Raw genomic sequence first — 9,214 nt, 5'->3', positions numbered from 1 at the left:
CTGGACCTCCTCCCCTCTCTTCTTCTTCCTCGCGCACGTGCCTCCCCTGCTCTCCTCGCCTGCCGCCGGCAGTGCTGCGCCTCTGGCCGCCGCTCTACCGCCGCCGTCGCGCCACCTCCTGCTGGATCATCTACCACGCGTCGTCCTCCACTTACCCCTAACCTCTTTCCTCTCCCTGCTGTCCCCATTTGCGAGCGCCACAGCTTCCCCGAGCATCCACCGGCCGCCACCTCCTCGTCGCCGTGGAGAGCCCACCGTGGAGCCTTAACTCTCTGTCTCTTGCACGCAACAGCACCACCTTAACCTCTACGTCCTATTCCTCCAGAGCCTTTGTCAATTCTCGAGCCCCGAACCACATTCCACCGCCGCCTTTCTTCTCCTACTCCGGCAACGCACGGCATCCCCGTGGGCAGCCACCACCAGGCATCCTCCGCCCCAATCAACCCTCGTGCAAGCTTTCCCGTTACTCACTCGTGCTCATCGACCCCCTGTTGCCCTCCAATTGCGGCCGGAGCTTCGTCTCCGACAAGCGCCGCCGTCGCCGCCTTCGGCCTCACCGTGGCCAGCACCACATCATCACCCCGGAGCTCTATGACCACTTAGTGGAGCCTCTAGTGCCCTACATCTTACTCCCGACGCTCGCTGGCATCCATCCCCGCCGCCGCCGCCACTGTCTTCGCCGGTTGCCCCTCATCCGACACGTAGGCTCCCGATTGACTGCATCTACACCTTCCCCACGACTCACTGAAGCTTGTGCGCAGGTCCCCTGCCGACGTTGACCACCGGAGCCTCGCCGTCGACAGTGACCTCTCCGCCGCCACCTCGGGTTCTCGTCGAGATCCACTCTTCCGACCATCACAGCCCTCGACACGGGGTGCAACAGAACCGTCGTGAGCTCCTGAAACCTCCTCTCCCCTTGGACCTCGCCGCCGGTGATCATCTTCGCCGGAACATGGCCGTCCTCTCCTTGCTCTGCCACTGTCTCTAGCCCAGGGATCTCGGGTTAGAAGAATCAGAAACCTAGGGGGTTATCTGCACAATCCTAGACTCATATGAATAGTGCTAAAAGGACCCCTTTGTGTTATTTTGATGCAAACTTTGAAATTCTGTATCAATTCAAGGAAAAATCACAAAATTACAAGCTAAAATTTGTCAGAATCCTCTTTTTAAGATCTACAGCTTTACTTAAAGGATGAACTTCAGTTTCTGAATATTTTGTGCTCTAATTTAAATGTTAAGTTTAATTGGTTGTAGGCTTAAAGAATGCATAGTAATTGATAGAAAAATGATAAAAATATGAAACCAGTTGTGTTAATTTTCTTTTGACATGTAAAATTTAAGAAAAATAATTATTCTATTATTTGAGTAGTACTTTCTTAATATATGAATTTAATTATGAATAATGCATAGTCAACCTTATAGAATTAATATCTATGGATTTAAATGCTTAAAAGTTATGAAAATGTTCTAGGGTTCTGTTTTTAATTAATATAACCTGTCATTAAATTCCCAACCTAGGTTAGATGTCAAACAACAAAAATAGATTGGACATATTTTAATAAGTCCATAATTTAATATTAACATAGGGTTCATATAAATACTTGGTATAGCAAATGAATAAAGCTTTTTAATATAGTTATTGGAAACCCACCCCAACCTGTTACCTTATGCCACTAGTTAGATGCTTAGTATAGTTAACCCTGCTGTTTAGTGTATCTAGGTAAAATAGTTAATACTCAATAAATGACTGCCCAGTGCAGAACTAAAAGATATATAGAATAAGTAATTTCTACTTTTCTTGGATTGCAACTTTATTGTGAAATAACATAAAAGAATATACATTCTTCAACTTATAGTTTTGCATATCATGTAGACTCGACTACTCTCGCCGACGGTGATTACGAAGTGGTTCGAGAACAAGGAGTAGAACCACATGAAGACCCCGGGAACGCCATCGAAGGTCTAACTGAAGTTCCGAACCAAACTTCGGAAAACTTTGACCCTACTGCCCCCAACACTACGCATGAAGTCAAGCCCCGGACATAACCCACTATTTTATTTACACTGCCATCTATGTCTATTTATACATTTCTATGCATTAAGTTCTTCGGAATTGCTTGGAACCCTAGTTGCATAATTCTAGGAACCAATGTACTGAACACTAGAACTTAGTCCGAATAGCTGCTATGCTTATAGGACCAGTAGAAGTCGGGTGATTTCCTGTCACTCGCGCGATATAGGGATTGTAATGTTTACATTCCGCAATCACTATAAGGATGACGGACGGGAATTATGTGGAGTATCATGTTTAAGATGATACCCCGTCTGTGTTATTGAACTGGATAAGGCCGCAGTGTGTGGTAGCAGTGGTTAAGCGTTTGAAAGTACTAGCCACATGCCGCGAAATATGGTAAGCAGTAAGCCTAGTAACCAATCGGCCCGAGGAGTGGACATACCCCCCACCACATGTATTTGGTTCTTTTTGTTACTTGGTTCGATGTGTAGGAATACGTGTTGCTGGGCAACCAGGAGTACGGACATGTAGTCGCGCTACAGGCGTACGTCCTGCACTTTGGAAGTGCGTATGGTCCTACAGTCGCTTGTGGTGGCTCTGATCCACGAGTCGGAATGAAAGGCAAACGGTTGCTTCGGAACGACCCTTTGGTGTTCCAAGCGTGTGTGTTAGGTCCCTTGCAAGGTTTGAAATTTGATTCAGGAATTGTCCGTTTCTCGCCGAGATTGAGACTGCTTGATCCCTTTACCACATAGAGTAACAAGAGCAATGTTCTGATTATCAAAGATGATGTTTGGTTAAAGATTTTACCATGCTTGAGTAGTTATAGGTGCTTACCTAGAATGAATAATCAACTAGAATCTGAAAGCTAAAAGTTGAAATTAAGGATCTACTCTTTGTTGCTTTTCAGCTAAAAACTCTACCCAAAACCTGAAAAGCCTACATAAGTCTAGGTACATGGCTAAGTATACCATGAACGGGTAAGTCTTGCTGAGTATTAGCATACTCAATCTTGCATTGTGACTATCTACTTCAGGTAATCCCCCTGACGAGACAGCTCTCCCTGCACCATGGCCCTACCCCATGCCTGATGGTTGGTCCGTGGAATGGGATCCGTCCCCGGCCAGCACAGATTCTGCCGAGTGATATCATGTCAGGGCTAGCATGGTATCCGTAATAACGACGTGTACAGTGCCCATGTTTTCAAACTCTGTTGCTTTGACTTAAAACTTAAACTGTTTTGTAATAATGTCCCTTCCTTGAGAACAACTGTTGCTTTTATGCACTTATGTAATATACCTGCTTGTGATGTAAAGTGTAATGGCATTTGTATCTCTGGACTCGCCTTCGTGCGAGGTACCTTGTTTGATCCTGCTTTCGGTGGTTTATCGAGACGTTACCCGACAGACCAAGGGATTATACCATTTGAAGCACGTTGGAGCCCTCAGGAATGGACTCGCGTACTTGAGCCAGTATAATTCAGGTTGGTTCTACCACAGCTGGTATCAGAGCTCACAAGTATACACTGGAGATGCGAAGTGCCTTAAAAATACTTTCGGTATAAAATTTGACCAACAAAGTATTTTGCAAAAGGTACGTTTGATTCGTTAAGGCTGTGTTTAGTACGTAAAGCCCTAGGGTGATGTTTAAAGGGAAAGTAGAGGTGGCTGTACTATATCTATATATAACTCTAACTCCCAGCATTACTTTTCTGTTAAAACTTAAATTCATGCACAACCCAACTTTACTTTCTGTAACGACACCTTCGATCGTGAGGTAAGAAGGTAAGGATCCTCAGCCAACTGAGGGAGCTTGGCCTTCCTGTCGGTGATGCGAACCGAATGCTGTTTCTCAAGCAGTGGCTTACTTGAGATGCTGCCAATGTACCAACTTTTGTTGACTATATTGGGAGTAGATGGTTCGGCGCAGGGTATGGCGATCGCTGTTCATACCCCTGCATTTTGCGGTACCCCCGTGAATACGTTGTTTCGATAACGTATGTTAACGTTGTATGTACGGCGGTAATGGTACAAGTACTGTTTCTATAGTGAGCAGTAATGAATGGGGACGCTTTCATGACATGCTGGCATGAAAGGTTCATTGGATATATGTATTGTGGTTTTCTGCAGGTACACTAACCACGAATACGAAACTAGGACAGATAGGGTTTATCGACTAGTTAATAGTGAGAGACGTATGAATTATGCCGCCGGAATTAATTACGTAAGTCCGAAGCTATTCGGCAGTTGTTTTTGGTTGTGAGGTCGAATAGTGCGTGCATGCGTAATATGTAATCAACAAAGCTAGTGTTTAAGCATGTTGTTCTTTTTCCAAAGAATAGGTAACATGTTGGTTTTTCTTAGTTTGGGTAAATAGAAATCTTTAGTTGGTTCTCTTAAGTATCCATCTGATTTCCAGCCTTTGCTGTTATCAGAATCAGTTATCTTGATCCATTTACCTTGTGAGTTCTCAGCAGGGTAAACGTATCTTACCATTTGCATTCTTGTCACAGATGGCTGCTCCTTCCAATGCCTTTTGGGATCATGAGGGGCACTTCCACACTAATGCCCTACATTGGGAAGGTTTTCCTCGTCTCCTGTGGGAATCTTTAAGCTTGTTTCATTACACGGAGCCTCCTCAGTACGATGGGGTGGAATATCACGAAGAAGGAGTTTCTCGATGCCGGGTTAAGATGACAATTCTGCAACATCCTTTCCGCTCACAATGGCATCCCATAGAAGTGGAGGTGGTTGGATATTGTCTGGTTGATACCATTGAGACTGCTGCCTTGGAGGCTATCAAACTTTTCTGCACCCAGCATCCAACAGAGGTTGCCGCATATCCTATTGGTTTATTTCCTGCCATAGACTCTGGTAATTTGGAATGGAATTTTCGGACAGAGCATCTTGGTCATATGTTAGGAGATCTGGCTGAAGAAACGGTCCGTAGCATTACTAGGTTCATGGATGTGCAGCATCATTACCAGATTTTGCTACTTCATAGCATGGGTCAGTTAACTAGTGTGGCTCAAAGTCACTACCTGATGCGAACCCGTTAGGGTTTGTTCCCAATCTTTCGGTGAGAGGGGATAGATAACTCGATTGGTGGATGGAGACGACGTTCACGGCCCGACTACAGCCTTCCAAGGATGCTGCGCCTTAGCAACCGATACACCACCTCCAATGGCTGCTGCGATCTTGTGGAGCGCAACACCCGGCCACTAGGGCACTCGTCCTGCAAGCAATCGAAGAACAAGCAAGAACAAGTAGAACAAGCAACTCAATTGCAAATATGGAGATAAGAACCAATCTAAAATCACAAAGGTGGGATTCTGAATCGAGTAGAACGGATGGTCTAGCCGACACATGCGTCTACAAGCAAGTAGCAATGGCTAAACTTTCAACAAAACAAAACCCAATCTGTTCGTGGTGGCTATGGAGGTATATGAGAGGGTAGAGGATGACCAGGACGTGGTGGAGGTCATCCCTAAACCCTAGGATGCGCCCCTATTGGGCCCCAATTGATACACGCCCCATCAGGCCAAAATCAGGTGACGCAGCACCGTGGACAGAAAAGGTCTTTATAGTAAATCAATGATTGTGGCCGCCTCGGAGAAGATATGGACATGAGTCCGGATCCATATGAAAGTAGACTTTATAAGCTTTCCGTGAAGTCAAAGAACTCCCCAATTGGAGTCCGTATGAAGTCGTGGCAGCCATTACAACTTGGTTCTGTCCTCCAGTCCGAATCCAATATCCAAAACGTGTTGGATTTGGACTCTTCCTTTCCTTGCACCAAAAGTGACGTGGTGGCCTGGTGGAGAACATTGGGAAGACTTGGGCTTGGTCCCCAATCTATTTCTTTGGTTCTCCATGTAATTTCCACACACGGCTTTATCCAGTCAAGTAATTCTGAAAACGAGAATGCACAGAAATCATCATGCAGCATTAATTGTTCAAATGTATCAAATTTAATCTTGATATGGAGTTGATTCACCTTTGGACAAGAAGGCACTAATATGGTCGTATCCATGCTAGTGATGTCCTCATCATTCTCCCCTTCTTGGCTGCAAACCGTCCTCGGTTTGGCGTTACGAGTGTTGTTCAGTAATGGAGTCTTTTCAAGTTCTTTCAAATATAATCCTGAAACTTCCAATAAAATACAAGGCAGCAAGATTTGCTCCCCTTCTTGAAAATTGACCTGCAACATGTTATCAATAGCAAAGAAACTCGATATGGTATAAGTAGTTTCAATGCAAGTCATTTGCTGATCGCTTTGAGGCACTCTTAAAGGAGGTTTCAAATCTAAATAAATATACACCCGACGCACCATGTACTCTCCACGAGTGTTATATTTTCCAATTCTATAGAATGAACAATGATCAAAACATGGCGAAATGCAATTCTGAAATAATTTCTTCTCTAAACAATCTAGATTGCAGAGAATATCAAACTCAATGTAACCCAAAGTATTCAAACATGATATGAGTTTCAGCTCTTCGTTCTCATTATTAACGCAACGAACATGAGGAAAAGCAACATGTTCATCATTCAAATCAGATTGCACATGTCCATGTACTAGTTGTGTGGTAGATTTGAGTGAAGTATGATCACACAACTCCTCTTTATCACAAGGATCAACAAACAAATCACCATGTAACAAAGGCAAATCAGCAATGATTTCCACTATTTGATATTCTCTAGTAGCATGATAAGTGGACAATTGCGTTTGATCTTGATGGCACTCACCTCTAGTATCTGAAACACTCCATACATTACCTATATGAGCCTCCTTAGGAAAGGATGGCAGAAGAAGCTTGTCTTCTTGATTATCCATTGATGCACATGGCAGCTCATCTCCCGAGTTGGAGATGGGCCCAATTTCCTGCAAATTGTTAAAACCATACACAGGAACAAAAGGAATCTCCTCTGCTGAAAGCACTTCTTCATTGCAAGTATGCAAGGCTAACAAAATCTCATTTTCAGCAGTGCAAGCTAATTTTAACAATTGAGTCAAGAAAGTGTATGTTTCATGAACAAGAATATCATAGATTTCTTTGTTCAGCCCTCTCAAAAATCTATTTTCAATAGCATCTTCGCATTCTATCAAACCACATTGCAATATGAGAATCTGGAGATCTAAGTAGTATGTTTCAATGGTATTACTACCTTGTTTCAAACTTTGTAGCTTAGCAAGCAAATGATTAGCATAATATTCAGGAACAAAGTACTCTCTCAAAATAGTTTTCAACGCATTCCATGTTTTAGGTACCTTATCATGTCTACACAAGCGTTTCCAAACAGCCAAAGCATAATCAATAAGAACTCCACCAGCAGCTAGAATTTTTTGCTCTTCTGACAAATCATGTTTGCGAAATTCTAAATGTACTGCTAGTTCCCATTTAACATATCCTTTAGGATCAAACTTACCATCATATAGCGGCAAGTGTTGAATGACATCCTGAATCTGAAGGTGTAGTTCCGTTAGCTCAAAAATCACCGTATCACCTGCCATGATTAGTAGAAAACAAGAAACACAAAAATAATATGTATCCTCCTGTCAACTAATAGGATGTGTTGGTTGTAAAACTCTCAAATTCAACTTGTATAAAACAAGCTCTTACAAGTTCTTACCAAGCCAAAACAGGACAGGTCGGCAACCAACAAGTCAAGCACCTGGAAAGAAGTGTATCGGTGCTGCAGCAACAAAACCTATCAAGCCATAGTCGGATATGTGGAGCTGTAGGTGGGCTAAAAAAACACAAGGAAATACTAGCACCACATTAGTCACAAAAGCAAGCTCAGTAATCGTTCAACGGCGGGAGTGTGCTGGTCCTAACCTAGACCGTGCTAGAGGCGCGAGCCCGGACACAAAGGAAAGTCACAACACACCTTCAGAATCAAAACAGAAACACAAAGAACAGCCCCTTTCTTTTTCCTTTTCTCTTCTTCTTTTTTTTTCTTTCGTTTCTTTTTCTTCTTTTGTTTTTTTCCTTCTCTTTTCTTTTCAAGGGAATAAAATCTTTTGTTTGACAACCAAACCAAAAAGATTACTGCATACAACCTCTACCAACTCAGAATGACAAATCTTGTTTCAGACAGCCAGACGCACAATTCTCCAAGTCGATTCTGGAGTGCTGAGATGAAGTTTGTGACCAAGGTCAGATCCGTTGGAAAGAGCATGAGTTGAGCTCTCTAGATTGTCTTAAAACACCCAAATCGGATACTGAACACAGAAACTATAGCAGTTTTCTTCCCGGGCTGAATTGAAACTCCGAAACAAAATTTGGTGACAAGAACTCGAAACTCTAAAAGACTACAACTAAGACCAGCAACTCGACATAACCGATGCAACCAAAAACTCAACAAGCCCTAACTAAGAAGTACTAGTAAAGGCTCAAAAGGGTCTATAGGATTGTGGTGGGGGAAAAAAATTCTACTATTTTTGGATTTTTCTGGACTGTAGGAAAATAAAAATAGCGAAGGATTGGAAGTCTCTCACCGAACAACCTTGCTCTGATACCAACTGATGCGAACCCGTTAGGGTTTGTTCCCAATCTTTCGGTGAGAGGGGATAGATAACTCGATTGGTGGATGGAGACGACGTTCACGGCCCGACTACAGCCTTCCAAGGATGCTGCGCCTTAGCAACCGATACACCACCTCCAATGGCTGCTGCGATCTTGTGGAGCGCAACACCCGGCCACTAGGGCACTCGTCCTGCAAGCAATCGAAGAACAAGCAAGAACAAGTAGAACAAGCAACTCAATTGCAAATATGGAGATAAGAACCAATCTAAAATCACAAAGGTGGGATTCTGAATCGAGTAGAACGGATGGTCTAGCCGACACATGCGTCTACAAGCAAGTAGCAATGGCTAAACTTTCAACAAAACAAAACCCAATCTGTTCGTGGTGGCTATGGAGGTATATGAGAGGGTAGAGGATGACCAGGACGTGGTGGAGGTCATCCCTAAACCTTAGGATGCGCCCCTATTGGGCCCCAATTGATACACGCCCCATCAGGCCAAAATCAGGTGACGCAGCACCGTGGACAGAAAAGGTCTTTATAGTAAATCAATGATTGTGGCCGCCTCGGAGAAGATATGGACATGAGTCCGGATCCATATGAAAGTAGACTTTATAAGCTTTCCGTGAAGTCAAAGAACTCCCCAATTGGAGTCCGTATGAAGTCGTGGCAG

This window comes from Panicum hallii, chromosome 5 (genome assembly GCF_002211085.1).
Source record: "Panicum hallii strain FIL2 chromosome 5, PHallii_v3.1, whole genome shotgun sequence".
In the NCBI taxonomy this organism is placed as follows: domain Eukaryota; kingdom Viridiplantae; phylum Streptophyta; class Magnoliopsida; order Poales; family Poaceae; genus Panicum; species Panicum hallii.
This window is presented reverse-complemented; position numbering follows the sequence as displayed.